Genomic DNA, 26,936 nt, shown 5'->3' on the forward strand with positions numbered 1-26,936 from the left:
TCAATGAGTCCATCTATGTTCCAATGATCTGTTGAATTCCACCATGAACACATTCAATGAATCCATCTATGTTCCAATGATCTGTTGAATTCCAGCATGAACACATTCAATGACCTTATCAATGTTCCAATGATCTGTTGAATTCCACCATGAACACATTCAATGATTCCATCTGTGTTCCAATGATCTGTTGAATTCCACCATGAACACATTCAATGACTCCATCTATGTTCCTATGATCTGTTGAATACCACCATAAACAAATTCAGTGACTCCATCTATGTTCCAATAATCTGTTGAATTCCACCATGAACACATTCAACGACTCCATCTATGTTCAAATGATCTGTTGATTTCCACCATGAACACATTCAATGACTCCATCTATGTTCCAATGATCTGTTAAATTCCACCATAAACACATTCAATGATTCCATCTATGTTGCTATGATCTGTTGAATTCCACTATAAACACATTCAATGACTCCATCTATGTTCCAATGATCTGTTGAATTCCACCATGAACCCATACAATGAATCCATCAATGTTCCAATGATCTGTTGAATTCCACCATGAACACATTCAATGATTCCATCTATGTTCCAATGATCTGTTGAATTCCACCATGAACACATTCAATGACTCCATCTATGTTCCGATGATGTTTTGAATTCATCTATGAACACATTCATTGACTCGATCTATGTTCAAATCATCGGTTGACTTCCACCATGAACACATTCAATGACTCCATCTATGTTCCAATCATCTGTTGAATTCCACCATGAACACATACAATGAATCCATCAATGTTCCAATGATCTGTTGAATTCCACCATGAACACATTCAATGATTCCATCTGTGTTCCAATGATCTGTTGAAATCCACCATGAACACATTCAATGACTCCATCTATGTTCCTATGATCTGTTGAATACCACCATAAACAAATTCAGTGACTCCATCTATGTTCCAATAATCTGTTGAATTCCACCATGAACACATTCAACGACTCCATCTATGTTCAAATGATATGTTGATTTCCACCATGAACACATTCAATGACTCCATCTATGTTCCAATGATCTGTTAAATTCCACCATAAACACATTCAATGATTCCATCTATGTTGCTATGATCTGTTGAATTCCACTATAAACACATTCAATGACTCCATCTATGTTCCAATGATCTGTTGAATTCCACCATGAACCCATACAATGAATCCATCAATGTTCCAATGATCTGTTGAATTCCACCATGAACACATTCAATGATTCCATCTATGTTCCAATGATCTGTTGAATTCCACCATGAACACATTCAATGACTCCATCTATGTTCCGATGATGTTTTGAATTCATCTATGAACACATTCATTGACTCGATCTATGTTCAAATCATCGGTTGACTTCCACCATGAACACATTCAATGACTCCATCTATGTTCCAATCATCTGTTGAATTCCACCATGAACACATACAATGAATCCATCAATGTTCCAATGATCGGTTGAAATCCACCATGAACACATTCAATGACTCCATCTATGTTCCTATGATCTGTTGAATTCCACCATGAACACATTCAATGACTCTATTTATGTTCCAATGATCTGTTGAATTCCACCATGAACACATTCAAAGACTCCATCTATGTTCCAATGGTCTGTTGAATTCCACCATAAACACATTCAATGACTCCATCTATGTTCCAATGTTATGTTGAATTCCACTATGAACACAATCAAGCACTCCATCCATGTTCCAATGATCTGTTGAATTCCACCATGAACACATTCAATGACACCATCTATGTTCCAATGATCTGTTGTATTCCACCATGAACACATTCAATGATCCCGTCTATGTTCCAATGATCCGTTGAAATTCACCATGAACACATTCAATGACTCCATCTATGTTCCAATGATCTGTTGAATTCCACCATGAACACATTCAATGTTTCCATCTATGTTCCAATGATCTGTTGAATTCCACCATGAAAACATACAATAAATCCATCAATGTTCCAATGATCTGTTGAATTGCACCATTTACACATTCAATGATTCCATCTATGTTCCAATGATCTGTTGAATTCCACCATAAACACATTCAATGACTCCATCTATGTTCCAATGATCTGTTGAATTCCACCATGAACCCATACAATGAATCAATCAATGTTCCAATGATCTGTTGAATTCCACCATGAACACATTCAATGATTCCATCTATGTTCCAATGATCTGTTGAATTCCACCATGAACACATTCAATGACTCCATCTATGTTCCGATGATGTGTTGAATTCATCTATGAACACATTCAATGACTCCATCTATGTTCAAATCATCGGTTGACTTCCACCATGAACACATTCAATGACTCCATCTATGTTCCTATCATCTGTTGAATTCCACCATGAACACATACAATGAATCCATCAATGTTCCAATGATCGGTTGAATCCACCATGAACACATTCAATGACTCCATCTATGTTCCTATGATCTGTTGAATTCCACCATGAACACATTCAATGACTCTATTTATGTTCCAATGATCTGTTGAATTCCACCATGGACACATTCAAAGACTCCATCTATGTTCCAATGGTCTGTTGAATTCCACCATAAACACATTCAATGACTCCATCTATGTTCCAATGTTATGTTGAATTCCACTATGAACACAATCAAGAACTCCATCCATGTTCCAATGATCTGTTGAATTCCACCATGAACACATTCAATGACACCATCTATGTTCCAATGATCTGTTGTATTCCACCATCAACACATTCAATGATCCCGTCTATGTTCCAATGATCCGTTGAATTCCACCATGAACACATTCAATGACTCCATCTATGTTCCAATGATCTGTTGAATTCCACCATGAACACATTCAATGTTTCCATCTATGTTCCAATTATCTGTTGAATTCCACCATGAAAACATACAATAAATCCATCAATGTTCCAATGATCTGTTGAATTGCACCATTTACACATTCAATGATTCCATCTATGTTCTAATGATCTGTTGAATTCCAGCATGAACACATTCAATGACCCATCTATGTTCCAATGATCGGTTGAGTTCCACCATGACCACATTCAATGACTCCATCTGTGTTCCAATGTTATGTTGAATTCCACTATGAACACATTCAAGGACACCATCCTTGTTCCAATGATGTGTTGAATTGCACCATGAACACATTCAATGACTCCATCTATGTTCCAATGATCTGTTGAATTCCAACATGAACACATTCAATGATCCCGTCTGTTATCCATTGATCTGTTAAATTCCACCATAACACATTCAATGAGTCCATCTATGTTCCAATGATCTGTTGAATTCCACCATGAACACATTCAATGAATCCATCTATGTTCCAATGATCTGTTGAATTCCAGCATGAACACATTCAATGACCTTATCAATGTTCCAATGATCTGTTGAATTCCACCATGAACACATTCAATGATTCCATCTGTGTTCCAATGATCTGTTGAATTCCACCATGAAAACATACAATGACTCCATCAATGTTCCAATAATCTGTTGAAATCCACCATGAACACATTCAATGACTCCATCTATGTTCCTATGATCTGTTGAATACCACCATAAACAAATTCATTGACTCCATCTATGTTCCAATAATCTGTTGAATTCCACCATGAACACATTCAACGACTCCATCTATGTTCAAATGATCTGATGATTTCCACCATGAACACATTCAATGACTCCATCTATGTTCCAATGATCTGTTAAATTCCACCATAAACACATTCAATGACTCCATCTATGTTGCTATGATCTGTTGAATTCCACCATAAACACATTCAATGACTCCATCTATGTTCCAATGATCTGTTGAATTCCAACATGAACCCATACAATGAATCAATCAATGTTCCAATGATCTGTTGAATTCCACCATGAACACATTCAATGATTCCATCTATGTTCCAATGATCTGTTGAATTCCACCATGAACACATTCAATGACTCCATCTATGTTCCGATGATGTGTTGAATTCATCTATGAACACATTCAATGACTCCATCTATGTTCAAATCATCGGTTGATTCCACCATGAACACATTCAATGACTCCATCTATGTTCCGATCATCTGTTGAATTCCACCATGAACATATACAATGAATCCATCAATGTTCCAATGATCGGTTGAAATCCACCATGAACACATTCAATGACTCCATCTATGTTCCTATGATCTGTTGAATTCCACCATGAACACATTCAATGACTCTATTTATGTTCCAATGATCTGTTGAATTCCACCATGGACACATTCAAAGACTCCATCTATGTTCCAATGGTCTGTTGAATTCCACCATAAACACATTCAATGACTCCATCTATGTTCCAATGTTATGTTGAATTCCACTATGAACACAATCAAGAACTCCATCCATGTTCCAATGATCTGTTGAATTCCACCATGAGCACATTCAATGACACCATCTATGTTCCAATGATCTGTTGTATTCCACCATCAACACATTCAATGATCCCGTCTATGTTCCAATGATCCGTTGAATTCCACCATGAACACATTCAATGACTCCATCTATGTTCCAATGATCTGTTGAATTCCACCATGAACACATTCAATGTTTCCATCTATGTTCCAATTATCTGTTGAATTCCACCATGAAAACATACAATAAATCCATCAATGTTCCAATGATCTGTTGAATTGCACCATTTACACATTCAATGATTCCATCTATGTTCCAATGATCTGTTGAATTCCAGCATGAACACATTCAATGACCCATCTATGTTCCAATGATCGGTTGAGTTCCACCATGACCACATTCAATGACTCCATCTGTGTTCCAATGTTATGTTGAATTCCACTATGAACACATTCAAGGACACCATCCTTGTTCCAATGATGTGTTGAATTGCACCATGAACACATTCAATGACTCCATCTATGTTCCAATGATCTGTTGAATTCCAACATGAACACATTCAATGATCCCGTCTATGATCCATTCATCTGTTAAATTCCACCATAACACATTCAATGAGTCCATCTATGTTCCAATGATCTGTTGAAATCCACCATGAACACATTCAATGACTCCATCTATGTTCCTATCATCTGTTGAATTCCACCATAAACACATTCAATGACTCCATCTATGTTCCAATAATCTGTTGAATTCCACCATGAACACATTCAACGACTCCATCTATGTTCAAATGATCTGTTGAATTCCACCATGAACACATTCAATGAATCCATCTATGATCCAATGATCTGTTGAATTCCACCATAAACACATTCAATGACTCCATCTATGTTCCAATGTTATGTTGAATTCCACTATGAACATATTCAAGGACTCCATCCATGTTCCAATGATCTGTTCAATTCCACCATGAACACATTCAATGACTACATCTATGTTCCACTGTTATGTTGAATTCCACTATGAACACATTCAAAGACTCCATCCATGTTCCAATGATCTGTTTAATTCCACCATGAACACATTCAATGACTCCATCTATGTTCCAATGATCTGTTGAATTCCACCATGAACACATTCAATGATCCCGTCTATGATCCAATGATCTGTTGAATTCCACCATGAAAACATTCAATGAGACCATTTATGTTCCATTGATCTGTTGAAATCCACCATGAACACATACAATGATTCCATCTATGTTCCAATGATCTGTTGAATTCCAGTTTGAACACATTCAATGACTCCATCTATGTTCCTATGATCTGTTGAATTCCACCATAAACACATTCAAAGACTCCATCTATATTCCAATGATCTGTTGAATTCCACCATGAACACATTCAATGACCCATCTATGTTCCAATGACCTGTTGAATTCCACCATGAACACATACAATGAATCGATCTATGTTCCAATGTTCGGTTGATTTCCACCATGAACACATTCAATGACTCCATCTCTGTTCCAATGTTATGTTGAATTCCACTATGGACACATTCAAGGACACCATCCATGTTCCAATGATGCATTGAATTGCACCATGAACACATTCAATGACTCCATCTATGTTCCAATGATCTGTTGAATTCCACCATGAACACATTCAATGATCCCGTCAATGATCCAATGATCCGTTAAATTCCACCATGAACACATTCAATGAGTCCATCTATGTTCCAATGATCTGTTGAATTCCACCATGAACACATTCAATGATTCCATCTATGTTCCAATGATCTGTTGAATTCCACCATGAAAACATACAATGACTCCATCAATGTTCCAATGATCTGTTGAATTGCACCATTTACACATTCAATGATTCCATCTATGTTCCAATGATCTGTTGAATTCCAGCATGAACACATTCAATGACCCATCTATGTTCCAATGATCTGTTGAATTGCACCATGAACACATTCAATGACTCCATCTATGTTCCAAAGATCTGTTGAATTCCAACATGAACACATTCAATGATCCCGTCTGTTATCCATTGATCTCTTAAATTCCACCATGAACACATTCAATGAGTCCATCTATGTTCCAATGATCTGTTGAATTCCACCATGAACACATTCAATGAATCCATCTATGTTCCAATGATCTGTTGAATTCCAGCATGAACACATTCAATGACCTTATCAATGTTCCAATGATCTGTTGAATTCCACCATGAACACATTCAATGATTCCATCTGTGTTCCAATGATCTGTTGAATTCCACCATGAAAACATACAATGACTCCATCAATGTTCCAATGATCTGTTGAAATCCACCATGAACACATTCAATGACTCCATCTATGTTCCTATGATCTGTTGAATTCCACCATGAACACATTCAATGACTCTATTTATGTTCCAATGATCTGTTGAATTCCACCATGAACACATTCAAAGACTCCATCTATGTTCCAATGGTCTGTTGAATTCCACCATAAACACATTCAATGACTCCATCTATGTTCCAATGTTATGTTGAATTCCACTATGAACACAATCAAGCACTCCATCCATGTTCCAATGATCTGTTGAATTCCACCATGAACACATTCAATGACACCATCTATGTTCCAATGATCTGTTGTATTCCACCATGAACACATTCAATGATCCCGTCTATGTTCCAATGATCCGTTGAAATCCACCATGAACACATTCAATGACTCCATCTATGTTCCAATGATCTGTTGAATTCCACCATGAACACATTCAATGTTTCCATCTATGTTCCAATGATCTGTTGAATTCCACCATGAAAACATACAATAAATCCATCAATGTTCCAATGATCTGTTGAATTGCACCATTTACACATTCAATGATTCCATCTATGTTCCAATGATCTGTTGAATTCCAGCATGAACACATTCAATGACCCATCTATGTTCCAATGATCGGTTGAGTTCCACCATGACCACATTCAATGACTCCATCTGTGTTCCAATGTTATGTTGAATTCCACTATGAACACATTCAAGGACACCATCCTTGTTCCAATGATGTGTTGAATTGCACCATGAACACATTCAATGACTCCATCTATGTTCCAATGATCTGTTGAATTCCAACATGAACACATTCAATGATCCCGTCTATGATCCATTCATCTGTTAAATTCCACCATAACACATTCAATGAGTCCATCTATGTTCCAATGATCTGTTGAAATCCACCATGAACACATTCAATGACTCCATCTATGTTCCTATCATCTGTTGAATTCCACCATAAACACATTCAATGACTCCATCTATGTTCCAATAATCTGTTGAATTCCACCATGAACACATTCAACGACTCCATCTATGTTCAAATGATCTGTTGAATTCCACCATGAACACATTCAATGAATCCATCTATGATCCAATGATCTGTTGAATTCCACCATAAACACATTCAATGACTCCATCTATGTTCCAATGTTATGTTGAATTCCACTATGAACATATTCAAGGACTCCATCCATGTTCCAATGATCTGTTCAATTCCACCATGAACACATTCAATGACTACATCTATGTTCCACTGTTATGTTGAATTCCACTATGAACACATTCAAAGACTCCATCCATGTTCCAATGATCTGTTTAATTCCACCATGAACACATTCAATGACTCCATCTATGTTCCAATGATCTGTTGAATTCCACCATGAACACATTCAATGATCCCGTCTATGATCCAATGATCTGTTGAATTCCACCATGAAAACATTCAATGAGACCATTTATGTTCCATTGATCTGTTGAAATCCACCATGAACACATACAATGATTCCATCTATGTTCCAATGATCTGTTGAATTCCAGTTTGAACACATTCAATGACTCCATCTATGTTCCTATGATCTGTTGAATTCCACCATAAACACATTCAAAGACTCCATCTATATTCCAATGATCTGTTGAATTCCACCATGAACACATTCAATGACCCATCTATGTTCCAATGACCTGTTGAATTCCACCATGAACACATACAATGAATCGATCTATGTTCCAATGTTCGGTTGATTTCCACCATGAACACATTCAATGACTCCATCTCTGTTCCAATGTTATGTTGAATTCCACTATGGACACATTCAAGGACACCATCCATGTTCCAATGATGCATTGAATTGCACCATGAACACATTCAATGACTCCATCTATGTTCCAATGATCTGTTGAATTCCACCATGAACACATTCAATGATCCCGTCAATGATCCAATGATCCGTTAAATTCCACCATGAACACATTCAATGAGTCCATCTATGTTCCAATGATCTGTTGAATTCCACCATGAACACATTCAATGATTCCATCTATGTTCCAATGATCTGTTGAATTCCACCATGAAAACATACAATGACTCCATCAATGTTCCAATGATCTGTTGAATTGCACCATTTACACATTCAATGATTCCATCTATGTTCCAATGATCTGTTGAATTCCAGCATGAACACATTCAATGACCCATCTATGTTCCAATGATCTGTTGAATTGCACCATGAACACATTCAATGACTCCATCTATGTTCCAAAGATCTGTTGAATTCCAACATGAACACATTCAATGATCCCGTCTGTTATCCATTGATCTCTTAAATTCCACCATGAACACATTCAATGAGTCCATCTATGTTCCAATGATCTGTTGAATTCCACCATGAACACATTCAATGAATCCATCTATGTTCCAATGATCTGTTGAATTCCAGCATGAACACATTCAATGACCTTATCAATGTTCCAATGATCTGTTGAATTCCACCATGAACACATTCAATGATTCCATCTGTGTTCCAATGATCTGTTGAATTCCACCATGAAAACATACAATGACTCCATCAATGTTCCAATGATCTGTTGAAATCCACCATGAACACATTCAATGACTCCATCTATGTTCCTATGATCTGTTGAATTCCACCATGAACACATTCAATGACTCTATTTATGTTCCAATGATCTGTTGAATTCCACCATGAACACATTCAAAGACTCCATCTATGTTCCAATGGTCTGTTGAATTCCACCATAAACACATTCAATGACTCCATCTATGTTCCAATGTTATGTTGAATTCCACTATGAACACAATCAAGCACTCCATCCATGTTCCAATGATCTGTTGAATTCCACCATGAACACATTCAATGACACCATCTATGTTCCAATGATCTGTTGTATTCCACCATGAACACATTCAATGATCCCGTCTATGTTCCAATGATCCGTTGAAATCCACCATGAACACATTCAATGACTCCATCTATGTTCCAATGATCTGTTGAATTCCACCATGAACACATTCAATGTTTCCATCTATGTTCCAATGATCTGTTGAATTCCACCATGAAAACATACAATAAATCCATCAATGTTCCAATGATCTGTTGAATTGCACCATTTACACATTCAATGATTCCATCTATGTTCCAATGATCTGTTGAATTCCACCATAAACACATTCAATGACTCCATCTATGTTCCAATGATCTGTTGAATTCCACCATGAACCCATACAATGAATCAATCAATGTTCCAATGATCTGTTGAATTCCACCATGAACACATTCAATGATTCCATCTATGTTCCAATGATCTGTTGAATTCCACCATGAACACATTCAATGACTCCATCTATGTTCCGATGATGTGTTGAATTCATCTATGAACACATTCAATGACTCCATCTATGTTCAAATCATCGGTTGACTTCCACCATGAACACATTCAATGACTCCATCTATGTTCCTATCATCTGTTGAATTCCACCATGAACACATACAATCAATCCATCAATGTTCCAATGATCGGTTGAAATCCACCATGAACACATTCAATGACTCCATCTATGTTCCTATGATCTGTTGAATTCCACCATGAACACATTCAATGACTCTATTTATGTTCCAATGATCTGTTTAATTCCACCATGGACACATTCAAAGACTCCATCTATGTTCCAATGGTCTGTTGAATTCCACCATAAACACATTCAATGACTCCATCTATGTTCCAATGTTATGTTGAATTCCACTATGAACACAATCAAGAACTCCATCCATGTTCCAATGATCTGTTGAATTCCACCATGAACACATTCAATGACACCATCTATGTTCCAATGATCTGTTGTATTCCACCATCAACACATTCAATGATCCCGTCTATGTTCCAATGATCCGTTGAATTCCACCATGAACACATTCAATGACTCCATCTATGTTCCAATGATCTGTTGAATTCCACCATGAACACATTCAATGTTTCCATCTATGTTCCAATTATCTGTTGAATTCCACCACGAAAACATACAATAAATCCATCAATGTTCCAATGATCTGTTGAATTGCACCATTTACACATTCAATGATTCCATCTATGTTCTAATGATCTGTTGAATTCCAGCATGAACACATTCAATGACCCATCTATGTTCCAATGATCGGTTGAGTTCCACCATGACCACATTCAATGACTCCATCTGTGTTCCAATGTTATGTTGAATTCCACTATGAACACATTCAAGGACACCATGCTTGTTCCAATGATGTGTTGAATTGCACCATGAACACATTCAATGACTCCATCTATGTTCCAATGATCTGTTGAATTCCAACATGAACACATTCAATGATCCCGTCTATGATCCATTCATCTGTTAAATTCCACCATAACACATTCAATGAGTCCATCTATGTTCCAATGATCTGTTGAAATCCACCATGAACACATTCAATGACTCCATCTATGTTCCTATCATCTGTTGAATTCCACCATAAACACATTCAATGACTCCATCTATGTTCCAATAATCTGTTGAATTCCACCATGAACACATTCAACGACTCCATCTATGTTCAAATGATCTGTTGAATTCCACCATGAACACATTCAATGAATCCATCTATGATCCAATGATCTGTTGAATTCCACCATAAACACATTCAATGACTCCATCTATGTTCCAATGTTATGTTGAATTCCACTATGAACATATTCAAGGACTCCATCCATGTTCCAATGATCTGTTCAATACCACCATGAACACATTCAATGACTACATCTATGTTCCACTGTTATGTTGAATTCCACTATGAACACATTCAAGGACTCCATCCATGTTCCAATGATCTGTTTAATTCCACCATGAACACATTCAATGACTCCATCTATGTTCCAATGATCTGTTGAATTCCACCATGAACACATTCAATGATCCCGTCTATGATCCAATGATCTGTTGAATTCCACCATGAAAACATTCAATGAGTCCATTTATGTTCCATTGATCTGTTGAAATCCACCATGAACACATACAATGATTCCATCTATGTTCCAATGATCTGTTGAATTCCAGTTTGAACACATTCAATGACTCCATCTATGTTCCTATGATCTGTTGAATTCCACCATAAACACATTCAAAGACTCCATCTATATTCCAATGATCTGTTGAAATCCACCATGAACACATTCAATGACCCATCTATGTTCCAATGACCTGTTGAATTCCACAATGAACACATACAATCAATCGATCTATGTTCCAATGTTCGGTTGATTTCCACCATGAACACATTCAATGACCCCATCTATGTTCCAATGTTATGTTGAATTCCACTATGAACACATTCAAGGACACCATCCATGTTCCAATGATGCGTTGAATTGCACCATGAACACATTCAATGACTCCATCTATGTTCCAATGATCTGTTGAATTCCACCATGAACACATTCAATGATCCCGTCAATGATCCAATGATCTGTTAAATTCCACCATGAACACATTCAATGATTCCATCTATGTTCCAATGATCTGTTGAATTCCACCATGAAAACATACAATGACTCCATCAATGTTCCAATGATCTGTTGAATTGCACCATTTACACATTCAATGATTCCATCTATGTTCCAATGATCTGTTGAATTCCAGCATGAACACATTCAATGACCCATCTATGTTCCAATGATCTGTTGAATTGCACCATGAACACATTCAATGACTCCATCTATGTTCCAATGATCTGTTGAATTCCAACATGAACACATTCAATGATCCCGTCTGTTATCCATTGATCTCTTAAATTCCACCATGAACACATTCAATGAGTCCATCTATGTTCCAATGATCTGTTGAATTCCACCATGAACACATTCAATGAATCCATCTATGTTCCAATGATCTGTTGAATTCCAGCATGAACACATTCAATGACCTTATCAATGTTCCAATGATCTGTTGAATTCCACCATGAACACATTCAATGATTCCATCTGTGTTCCAATGATCTGTTGAATTTCACCATGAAAACATACAATGACTCCATCAATGTTCCAATGATCTGTTGAAATCCACCATGAACACATTCAATGACTCCATCTATGTTCCTATGATCTGTTGAATACCACCATAAACAAATTCAGTGACTCCATCTATGTTCCAATAATCTGTTGAATTCCACCATGAACACATTCAACGACTCCATCTATGTTCAAATGATCTGTTGATTTCCACCATGAACACATTCAATGACTCCATCTATGTTCCAATGATCTGTTAAATTCCACCATAAACACATTCAATGATTCCATCTATGTTGCTATGATCTGTTGAATTCCACTATAAACACATTCAATGACGCCATCTATGTTCCAATGATCTGTTGAATTCCACCATGAACCCATACAATGAATCCATCAATGTTCCAATGATCTGTTGAATTCCACCATGAACACATTCAATGATTCCATCTATGTTCCAATGATCTGTTGAATTCCACCATGAACACATTCAATGACTCCATCTATGTTCCGATGATGTTTTGAATTCATCTATGAACACATTCAATGACTCCATCTATGTTCAAATCATCGGTTGACTTCCACCATGAACACATTCAATGACTCCATCTATGTTCCAATCATCTGTTGAATTCCACCATGAACACATACAATGAATCCATCAATGTTCCAATGATCGGTTGAAATCCACCATGAACACATTCAATGACTCCATCTATGTTCCTATGATCTGTTGAATTCCACCATGAACACATTCAATGACTCTATTTATGTTCCAAGGATCTGTTGAATTCCACCATGAACACATTCAAAGACTCCATCTATGTTCCAATGGTCTGTTGAATTCCACCATAAACACATTCAATGACTCCATCTATGTTCCAATGTTATGTTGAATTCCACTCTGAACACAATCAAGCACTCCATCCATGTTCCAATGATCTGTTGAATTCCACCATGAACACATTCAATGACACCATCTAAGTTCCAATGATCTGTTGTATTCCACCATGAACACATTCAATGATCCCGTCTATGTTCCAATGATCTGTTGAATTCCACCATGAACACATTCAATGACTCCATCTATGTTCCAATGATCTGTTGAATTCCACCATGAACACATTCAATGTTTCCATCTATGTTCCAATGATCTGTTGAATTCCACCATGAAAACATACAATAAATCCATCAATGTTCCAATGATCTGTTGAATTGCACCATTTACACATTCAATGATTCCATCTATGTTCCAATGATCTGTTGAATTCCAGCATGAACACATTCAATGACACATCTATGTTCCAATGATCGGTTGAATTCCACCATGAACACATTCAATGACTCCATCTATGTTCCAATGTTATGTTGAATTCCACTATGAACACATTCAAGGACACCATCCTTGTTCCAATGATGTGTTGAATTCCACCATGAACACATTCAATGACTCCATCTATGTTCCAATGTTATGTTGTATTCCACTATGAACACATTCAAGGACACCATCCATGTTCCAATGATGTGTTGCTTTGCACCATGAACACATTCAATGACTCCATCTATGGTCCAATGATCTGTTGAATTCCAACATGAACACATTCAATGATTCCATCTATGTTCCAATGATCTGTTGAATTCCACCATGAACACATTCAATGACTCCATCTATGTTCCGATGATATGTTGAATTCATCTATGAACACATTCAATGACTCCATCTATGTTCAAATCATCGGTTGACTTCCACCATGAACACATTCAATGACTCCATCTATGTTCCAATCATCTGTTGAATTCCACCATGAAAACATACAATGAATCCATCAATGTTCCAATGATCGGTTGAATTCCACAATGAACACATACAATGACTCCATCTATGTTCTAATGATATGTTGAATTCCACCAGGAACATATTCAATGACTCCACTATGTTCCAATGATCTGTTGAATTCCACCATGAACACATTCAATGACTCCATCTATTTTACAATGATCTGTTGAATTCCACCGTGAACACATTCAATGACTCCATCTATGTTCCAATGATCCATTGAATTCCACCATGAACACATTCAATGACTCCATCTATGTTCCAATGATCTGATGAATTCCACCATGAACACATTCAATGATTCCATCTATCTTCCAATGAACTGTTGAATTCCACCATGAAAACATACAATAAATCCATCAATGTTCCAATGATCTGTTGAATTGCACCATTTACACATTCAATGATTCCATCTATGTTCCAATGATCTGTTGAATTCCAGCATGAACACATTCAATGACCCATCTATGATCCAATGATCGATTGAATTCCACCATGAACACATTCAATGACTCCATCTATGTTCAAATGATCTGTTGAATTCCACCATGAACACATTCAATGAATCCATCTATGATCCAATGATCTGTTGAATTCCACCATAAACACATTCAATGACTCCATCTATGTTCCAATGTTATGTTGAATTCCACTATGAACATATTCAAGGACTCCATCCATGTTCCAATGATCTGTTCAATACCACCATGAACACATTCAATGACTACATCTATGTTCCACTGTTATGTTGAATTCCACTATGAACACATTCAAGGACTCCATCCATGTTCCAATGATCTGTTTAATTCCACCATGAACACATTCAATGACTCCATCTATGTTCCAATGATCTGTTGAATTCCACCATGAACACATTCAATGATCCCGTCTATGATCCAATGATCTGTTGAATTCCACCATGAAAACATTCAATGAGTCCATTTATGTTCCATTGATCTGTTGAAATCCACCATGAACACATACAATGATTCCATCTATGTTCCAATGATCTGTTGAATTCCAGTTTGAACACATTCAATGACTCCATCTATGTTCCTATGATCTGTTGAATTCCACCATAAACACATTCAAAGACTCCATCTATATTCCAATGATCTGTTGAAATCCACCATGAACACATTCAATGACCCATCTATGTTCCAATGACCTGTTGAATTCCACAATGAACACATACAATCAATCGATCTATGTTCCAATGTTCGGTTGATTTCCACCATGAACACATTCAATGACCCCATCTATGTTCCAATGTTATGTTGAATTCCACTATGAACACATTCAAGGACACCATCCATGTTCCAATGATGCGTTGAATTGCACCATGAACACATTCAATGACTCCATCTATGTTCCAATGATCTGTTGAATTCCACCATGAACACATTCAATGATACCGTCAATGATCCAATGATCTGTTAAATTCCACCATGAACACATTCAATGATTCCATCTATGTTCCAATGATCTGTTGAATTCCACCATGAAAACATACAATGACTCCATCAATGTTCCAATGATCTGTTGAATTGCACCATTTACACATTCAATGATTCCATCTATGTTCCAATGATCTGTTGAATTCCAGCATGAACACATTCAATGACCCATCTATGTTCCAATGATCTGTTGAATTGCACCATGAACACATTCAATGACTCCATCTATGTTCCAATGATCTGTTGAATTCCAACATGAACACATTCAATGATCCCGTCTGATATCCATTGATCTCTTAAATTCCACCATGAACACATTCAATGAGTCCATCTATGTTCCAATGATCTGTTGAATTCCACCATGAACACATTCAATGAATCCATCTATGTTCCAATGATCTGTTGAATTCCAGCATGAACACATTCAATGACCTTATCAATGTTCCAATGATCTGTTGAATTCCACCATGAACACATTCAATGATTCCATCTGTGTTCCAATGATCTGTTGAATTTCACCATGAAAACATACAATGACTCCATCAATGTTCCAATGATCTGTTGAAATCCACCATGAACACATTCAATGACTCCATCTATGTTCCTATGATCTGTTGAATACCACCATAAACAAATTCAGTGACTCCATCTATGTTCCAATAATCTGTTGAATTCCACCATGAACACATTCAACGACTCCATCTATGTTCAAATGATCTGTTGATTTCCACCATGAACACATTCAATGACTCCATCTATGTTCCAATGATCTGTTAAATTCCACCATAAACACATTCAATGATTCCATCTATGTTGCTATGATCTGTTGAATTCCACTATAAACACATTCAATGACGCCATCTATGTTCCAATGATCTGTTGAATTCCACCATGAACCCATACAATGAATCCATCAATGTTCCAATGATCTGTTGAATTCCACCATGAACACATTCAATGATTCCATCTATGTTCCAATGATCTGTTGAATTCCACCATGAACACATTCAATGACTCCATCTATGTTCCGATGATGTTTTGAATTCATCTATGAACACATTCAATGACTCCATCTATGTTCAAATCATCGGTTGACTTCCACCATGAACACATTCAATGACTCCATCTATGTTCCAATCATCTGTTGAATTCCACCATGAACACATACAATGAATCCATCAATGTTCCAATGATCGGTTGAAATCCACCATGAACACATTCAATGACTCCATCTATGTTCCTATGATCTGTTGAATTCCACCATGAACACATTCAATGACTCTATTTATGTTCCAAGGATCTGTTGAATTCCACCATGAACACATTCAAAGACTCCATCTATGTTCCAATGGTCTGTTGAATTCCACCATAAACACATTCAATGACTCCATCTATGTTCCAATGTTATGTTGAATTCCACTCTGAACACAATCAAGCACTCCATCCATGTTCCAATGATCTGTTGAATTCCACCATGAACACATTCAATGACACCATCTAAGTTCCAATGATCTGTTGTATTCCACCATGAACACATTCAATGATCCCGTCTATGTTCCAATGATCTGTTGAATTCCACCATGAACACATTCAATGACTCCATCTATGTTCCAATGATCTGTTGAATTCCACCATGAACACATTCAATGTTTCCATCTATGTTCCAATGATCTGTTGAATTCCACCATGAAAACATACAATAAATCCATCAATGTTCCAATGATCTGTTGAATTGCACCATTTACACATTCAATGATTCCATCTATGTTCCAATGATCTGTTGAATTCCAGCATGAACACATTCAATGACACATCTATGTTCCAATGATCGGTTGAATTCCACCATGAACACATTCAATGACTCCATCTATGTTCCAATGTTATGTTGAATTCCACTATGAACACATTCAAGGACACCATCCTTGTTCCAATGATGTGTTGAATTCCACCATGAACACATTCAATGACTCCATCTATGTTCCAATGTTATGTTGTATTCCACTATGAACACATTCAAGGACACCATCCATGTTCCAATGATGTGTTGCTTTGCACCATGAACACATTCAATGACTCCATCTATGGTCCAATGATCTGTTGAATTCCAACATGAACACATTCAATGATTCCATCTATGTTCCAATGATCTGTTGAATTCCACCATGAACACATTCAATGACTCCATCTATGTTCCGATGATATGTTGAATTCATCTATGAACACATTCAATGACTCCATCTATGTTCAAATCATCGGTTGACTTCCACCATGAACACATTCAATGACTCCATCTATGTTCCAATCATCTGTTGAATTCCACCATGAAAACATACAATGAATCCATCAATGTTCCAATGATCGGTTGAATTCCACAATGAACACATACAATGACTCCATCTATGTTCTAATGATATGTTGAATTCCACCAGGAACATATTCAATGACTCCACTATGTTCCAATGATCTGTTGAATTCCACCATGAACACATTCAATGACTCCATCTATTTTACAATGATCTGTTGAATTCCACCATGAACACATTCAATGACTCCATCTATGTTCCAATGATCCATTGAATTCCACCATGAACACATTCAATGACTCCATCTATGTTCCAATGATCTGATGAATTCCACCATGAACACATTCAATGATTCCATCTATCTTCCAATGAACTGTTGAATTCCACCATGAAAACATACAATAAATCCATCAATGTTCCAATGATCTGTTGAATTGCACCATTTACACATTCAATGATTCCATCTATGTTCCAATGATCTGTTGAATTCCAGCATGAACACATTCAATGACCCATCTATGATCCAATGATCGATTGAATTCCACCATGAACACATTCAATGACTCCATCTATGTTCCAATGTTACGTTGTATTCCACTATGAACACATTCAAGGAGACCATCCATGTTCCAATGATGTGTTGATTTGCACCATGAACACATTCAATGACTCCATCTATGTTCCAATGATATGTTGAATTCCAACATGAACACATTAAATGATCCCCTCTATGATCCATTGATCTGTTAAATTCCACCATGAACACATTCAATGAGTCCATCTATGTTCCAATGATCTGTTGAATTCCACCATGAACACATTCAATGACTCCATCTATGTTCAAATGATCGGTTGAATTCCACCATAAACACATTCAATGACTCCATCTATGTTCCAATAATCTGTTGAATTCCACCATAAACACATTCAATGACTCCATCTATGTTCCATTGATCTGTTGAATTCCACCATGAACCCATACAATGAATCCATCAATGTTCCAATGATCTGTTGAATTCCAACATGAACACATTCAACGATCCCGTCTGTGATCCATTGATCTCTTAAATTCCACCGTGAACACATTCAATTAGTCCATCTATGTTCCAATGATCTGTTGAATTCCACCACGAACACATTCAATGAATCCATCTATGTTCCAATGATCTGTTGAATTCCAGCATGAACACATTCAATGACCTTATCTATGTTCCAATGATCTGTTGAATTCCACCATGAACACATTGAAAGACTCCATCTATGTTCCAATGATCTGATGAAATCCACCATGAACACATTCAATGACTCCATCTATGTTCCTATGATCTGTTGAATACCACCATAAACAAATTCAGTGACTCCATCTATGTTCCAATAATCTGTTGAATTCCACCATGAACACATTCAACGACTCCATCTATTTTCAAATGATCTGTTCATTTCCACCATGAACACATTCAATGACTCCATCTATGTTCCAATGATCTGTTGAAATCCACCATGAACACAGTCTATGACTCCATCTATGTTCCTATGATCTGTTGAATTCCACCATAAACACATTCAATGACTCCATCTATGTCCCAATAATCTGTTGAATTCCACCATGAACACATTCAATGACTCCATCTATGTTCAAATGATCTATTGAATTCCACCATGAACACATTCAATGATTCCATCTATCTTCCAATGAACTGTTGAATTCCACCATGAAAACATACAATAAATCCATCAATGTTCCAATGATCTGTTGAATTGCACCATTTACACATACAATGATTCCATCTATGTGCCAATGATCTGTGGCATTCCAGCATGAACACATTCAATGACCCATCTATGTTCCAATGATCGATTGAATTCCACCATGAACACATTCAATGACTCCATCTATGTTCCAATGTTATGTTGTATTCCACTATGAACACATTCAAGGACACCATCCATGTTCCAATGATGTGTTGAATTCCACCATGAACACATTCAATGTTTCCATCTATGTTCCAATGATCTGTTGAATTCCACCATGAAAACATACAATAAATCCATCAATGTTCCAATGATCTGTTGAATTGCACCATTTACACATTCAATGATTCCATCTATGTTCCAATGATCTGTTGAATTCCAGCATGAACACATTCAATGACCCATCTATGTTCCAATGATCGGTTGAATTCCACCATGAACACATTCAATGACTCCATCTATGTTCCAATGTTATGTTGAATTCCACTATGAACACATTCAAGGACACCATCCTTGTTCCAATGATGTGTTGAATTCCACCATGAACACATTCAATGACTCCATCTATGTTCCGATGATCTGTTGAATTCATCTATGAACACATTCAATGACTCCATCTATGTTCAAATCATCGGTTGACTTCCACCATGAACACATTCAATGACTCCATCTATGTTCCAATCATCTGTTGAATTCCACCCTGAAAACATACAATGAATCCATTAATGTTCCAATGATCGGTTGAATTCCACAATGAACACATACAATGACTCCATCTATGTTCTAATGATATGTTGAATTCCACCAGGAACATATTCAATGACTCCACTATGTTCCAATGATCTGTTGAATTCCAGCATGAACACATTCAATGACTCCATCTATGTTACAATCATCTGTTGAATTCCACCATCAACACATTCAATGACTCTATCTATGTTCCAATGATCCATTGAATTCCACCATGAACACATTCAATGACTCCATCTATGTTCCAATGATCTGATGAATTCCACCATGAACACATTCAATGATTCCAACTATCTTCCAATGAACTGTTGAACTCCACCATGAAAACATACAATAAATCCATCTATGTTCCAATGATCTGTTGAATTGCACCATTTACACATTCAGTGACTCCATCTATGTTCCAATGATCTGATGAATTCCACCATGAACACATTCAATGATTCCATCTATCTTCCAATGAACTGTTGAATTCCACCATGAAAACATACAATAAATCCATCAATGTTTCAATGATCTGTTGAATTGCACCATTTACACATTCAATGATTCCATCTATGTTCCAATGATCTGTTGAATTCCAGCATGAACACATTCAATGACCCATCTATGTTCCAATGATAGATTGAATTCCACCATGAACACATTCAATGACTCCATCTATGTTCCAATGTTATGTTGTATTCCACTATGAACACATTCAAGGAGACCATCCATGTTCCAATGATGTGTTGATTTGCACCATGAACACATTCAATGACTCCATCTATGTTCCAATGATATGTTGAATTCCAACATGAACACATTAAATGATCCCCTCTATGATCCATTGATCTGTTAAATTCCACCATGAACACATTCAATGAGTCCATCTATGTTCCAATGATCTGTTGAATTCCACCATGAACACATTCAATGACTCCATCTATGTTCAAATGATCGGTTGAATTCCACCATAAACACATTCAATGACTCCATCTATGTTCCAATAATCTGTTGAATTCCACCATAAACACATTCAATGACTCCATCTATGTTCCATTGATCTGTTGAATTCCACCATGAACCCATACAATGAATCCATCAATGTTCCAATGATCTGTTGAATTCCAACATGAACACATTCAACGATCCCGTCTGTGATCCATTGATCTCTTAAATTCCACCGTGAACACATTCAATTAGTCCATCTATGTTCCAATGATCTGTTGAATTCCACCACGAACACATTCAATGAATCCATCTATGTTCCAATCATCTGTTGAATTCCAGCATGAACACATTCAATGACCTTATCTATGTTCCAATGATCTGTTGAATTCCACCATGAACACATTGAAAGACTCCATCTATGTTCCAATGATCTGATGAAATCCACCATGAACACATTCAATGACTCCATCTATGTTCCTATGATCTGTTGAATACCACCATAAACAAATTCAATGACTCCATCTATGTTCCAATAATCTGTTGAATTCCACCATGAACACATTCAACGACTCCATCTATTTTCAAATGATCTGTTCATTTCCACCATGAACACATTCAATGACTCCATCTATGTTCCAATGATCTGTTGAAATCCACCATGAACACAGTCTATGACTCCATCTATGTTCCTATGATCTGTTGAATACCACCATAAACACATTCAATGACTCCATCTATGTCCCAATAATCTGTTGAATTCCACCATGAACACATTCAATGACTCCATCTATGTTCAAATGATCTATTGAATTCCACCATGAACACATTCAATGATTCCATCTATCTTCCAATGAACTGTTGAATTCCACCATGAAAACATACAATAAATCCATCAATGTTCCAATGATCTGTTGAATTCCACCATGAACCCATACAATGAATCCATCAATGTTCCAATGATCTGTTGAATTCCACCATGAACACATTCAATGATTCCATCTATGTTCCAATGATCTGTTGAATTCCACCATGAACACATTCAATGACTCCATCTATGTTCCGATGATGTTTTGAATTCATCTATGAACACATTCAATGACTCCATCTATGTTCAAATCATCGGTTGACTTCCACCATGAACACATTCAATGACTCCATCTATGTTCCAATCATCTGTTGAATTCCACCATGAACACATACAATGAATCCATCAATGTTCCAATGATCGGTTGAAATCCACCATGAACACATTCAATGACTCCATCTATGTTCCTATGATCTGTTGAATTCCACCATGAACACATTCAATGACTCTATTTATGTTCCAAGGATCTGTTGAATTCCACCATGAACACATTCAAAGACTCCATCTATGTTCCAATGGTCTGTTGAATTCCACCATAAACACATTCAATGACTCCATCTATGTTCCAATGTTATGTTGAATTCCACTCTGAACACAATCAAGCACTCCATCCATGTTCCAATGATCTGTTGAATTCCACCATGAACACATTCAATGACACCATCTAAGTTCCAATGATCTGTTGTATTCCACCATGAACACATTCAATGATCCCGTCTATGTTCCAATGATCTGTTGAATTCCACCATGAACACATTCAATGACTCCATCTATGTTCCAATGATCTGTTGAATTCCACCATGAACACATTCAATGTTTCCATCTATGTTCCAATGATCTGTTGAATTCCACCATGAAAACATACAATAAATCCATCAATGTTCCAATGATCTGTTGAATTGCACCATTTACACATTCAATGATTCCATCTATGTTCCAATGATCTGTTGAATTCCAGCATGAACACATTCAATGACACATCTATGTTCCAATGATCGGTTGAATTCCACCATGAACACATTCAATGACTCCATCTATGTTCCAATGTTATGTTGAATTCCACTATGAACACATTCAAGGACACCATCCTTGTTCCAATGATGTGTTGAATTCCACCATGAACACATTCAATGACTCCATCTATGTTCCAATGTTATGTTGTATTCCACTATGAACACATTCAAGGACACCATCCATGTTCCAATGATGTGTTGCTTTGCACCATGAACACATTCAATGACTCCATCTATGGTCCAATGATCTGTTGAATTCCAACATGAACACATTCAATGATTCCATCTATGTTCCAATGATCTGTTGAATTCCACCATGAACACATTCAATGACTCCATCTATGTTCCGATGATATGTTGAATTCATCTATGAACACATTCAATGACTCCATCTATGTTCAAATCATCGGTTGACTTCCACCATGAACACATTCAATGACTCCATCTATGTTCCAATCATCTGTTGAATTCCACCATGAAAACATACAATGAATCCATCAATGTTCCAATGATCGGTTGAATTCCACAATGAACACATACAATGACTCCATCTATGTTCTAATGATATGTTGAATTCCACCAGGAACATATTCAATGACTCCACTATGTTCCAATGATCTGTTGAATTCCACCATGAACACATTCAATGACTCCATCTATTTTACAATGATCTGTTGAATTCCACCATGAACACATTCAATGACTCCATCTATGTTCCAATGATCCATTGAATTCCACCATGAACACATTCAATGACTCCATCTATGTTCCAATGATCTGATGAATTCCACCATGAACACATTCAATGATTCCATCTATCTTCCAATGAACTGTTGAATTCCACCATGAAAACATACAATAAATCCATCAATGTTCCAATGATCTGTTGAATTGCACCATTTACACATTCAATGATTCCATCTATGTTCCAATGATCTGTTGAATTCCAGCATGAACACATTCAATGACCCATCTATGATCCAATGATCGATTGAATTCCACCACGAACACATTCAATGAATCCATCTATGTTCCAATCATCTGTTGAATTCCAGCATGAACACATTCAATGACCTTATCTATGTTCCAATGATCTGTTGAATTCCACCATGAACACATTGAAAGACTCCATCTATGTTCCAATGATCTGATGAAATCCACCATGAACACATTCAATGACTCCATCTATGTTCCTATGATCTGTTGAATACCACCATAAACAAATTCAATGACTCCATCTATGTTCCAATAATCTGTTGAATTCCACCATGAACACATTCAACGACTCCATCTATTTTCAAATGATCTGTTCATTTCCACCATGAACACATTCAATGACTCCATCTATGTTCCAATGATCTGTTGAAATCCACCATGAACACAGTCTATGACTCCATCTATGTTCCTATGATCTGTTGAATACCACCATAAACACATTCAATGACTCCATCTATGTCCCAATAATCTGTTGAATTCCACCATGAACACATTCAATGACTCCATCTATGTTCAAATGATCTATTGAATTCCACCATGAACACATTCAATGATTCCATCTATCTTCCAATGAACTGTTGAATTCCACCATGAAAACATACAATAAATCCATCAATGTTCCAATGATCTGTTGAATTCCACCATGAACCCATACAATGAATCCATCAATGTTCCAATGATCTGTTGAATTCCACCATGAACACATTCAATGATTCCATCTATGTTCCAATGATCTGTTGAATTCCACCATGAACACATTCAATGACTCCATCTATGTTCCGATGATGTTTTGAATTCATCTATGAACACATTCAATGACTCCATCTATGTTCAAATCATCGGTTGACTTCCACCATGAACACATTCAATGACTCCATCTATGTTCCAATCATCTGTTGAATTCCACCATGAACACATACAATGAATCCATCAATGTTCCAATGATCGGTTGAAATCCACCATGAACACATTCAATGACTCCATCTATGTTCCTATGATCTGTTGAATTCCACCATGAACACATTCAATGACTCTATTTATGTTCCAAGGATCTGTTGAATTCCACCATGAACACATTCAAAGACTCCATCTATGTTCCAATGGTCTGTTGAATTCCACCATAAACACATTCAATGACTCCATCTATGTTCCAATGTTATGTTGAATTCCACTCTGAACACAATCAAGCACTCCATCCATGTTCCAATGATCTGTTGAATTCCACCATGAACACATTCAATGACACCATCTAAGTTCCAATGATCTGTTGTATTCCACCATGAACACATTCAATGATCCCGTCTATGTTCCAATGATCTGTTGAATTCCACCATGAACACATTCAATGACTCCATCTATGTTCCAATGATCTGTTGAATTCCACCATGAACACATTCAATGTTTCCATCTATGTTCCAATGATCTGTTGAATTCCACCATGAAAACATACAATAAATCCATCAATGTTCCAATGATCTGTTGAATTGCACCATTTACACATTCAATGATTCCATCTATGTTCCAATGATCTGTTGAATTCCAGCATGAACACATTCAATGACACATCTATGTTCCAATGATCGGTTGAATTCCACCATGAACACATTCAATGACTCCATCTATGTTCCAATGTTATGTTGAATTCCACTATGAACACATTCAAGGACACCATCCTTGTTCCAATGATGTGTTGAATTCCACCATGAACACATTCAATGACTCCATCTATGTTCCAATGTTATGTTGTATTCCACTATGAACACATTCAAGGACACCATCCATGTTCCAATGATGTGTTGCTTTGCACCATGAACACATTCAATGACTCCATCTATGGTCCAATGATCTGTTGAATTCCAACATGAACACATTCAATGATTCCATCTATGTTCCAATGATCTGTTGAATTCCACCATGAACACATTCAATGACTCCATCTATGTTCCGATGATATGTTGAATTCATCTATGAACACATTCAATGACTCCATCTATGTTCAAATCATCGGTTGACTTCCACCATGAACACATTCAATGACTCCATCTATGTTCCAATCATCTGTTGAATTCCACCATGAAAACATACAATGAATCCATCAATGTTCCAATGATCGGTTGAATTCCACAATGAACACATACAATGACTCCATCTATGTTCTAATGATATGTTGAATTCCACCA

Source organism: Narcine bancroftii, chromosome 1 (genome assembly GCF_036971445.1).
Source record: "Narcine bancroftii isolate sNarBan1 chromosome 1, sNarBan1.hap1, whole genome shotgun sequence".
In the NCBI taxonomy this organism is placed as follows: domain Eukaryota; kingdom Metazoa; phylum Chordata; class Chondrichthyes; order Torpediniformes; family Narcinidae; genus Narcine; species Narcine bancroftii.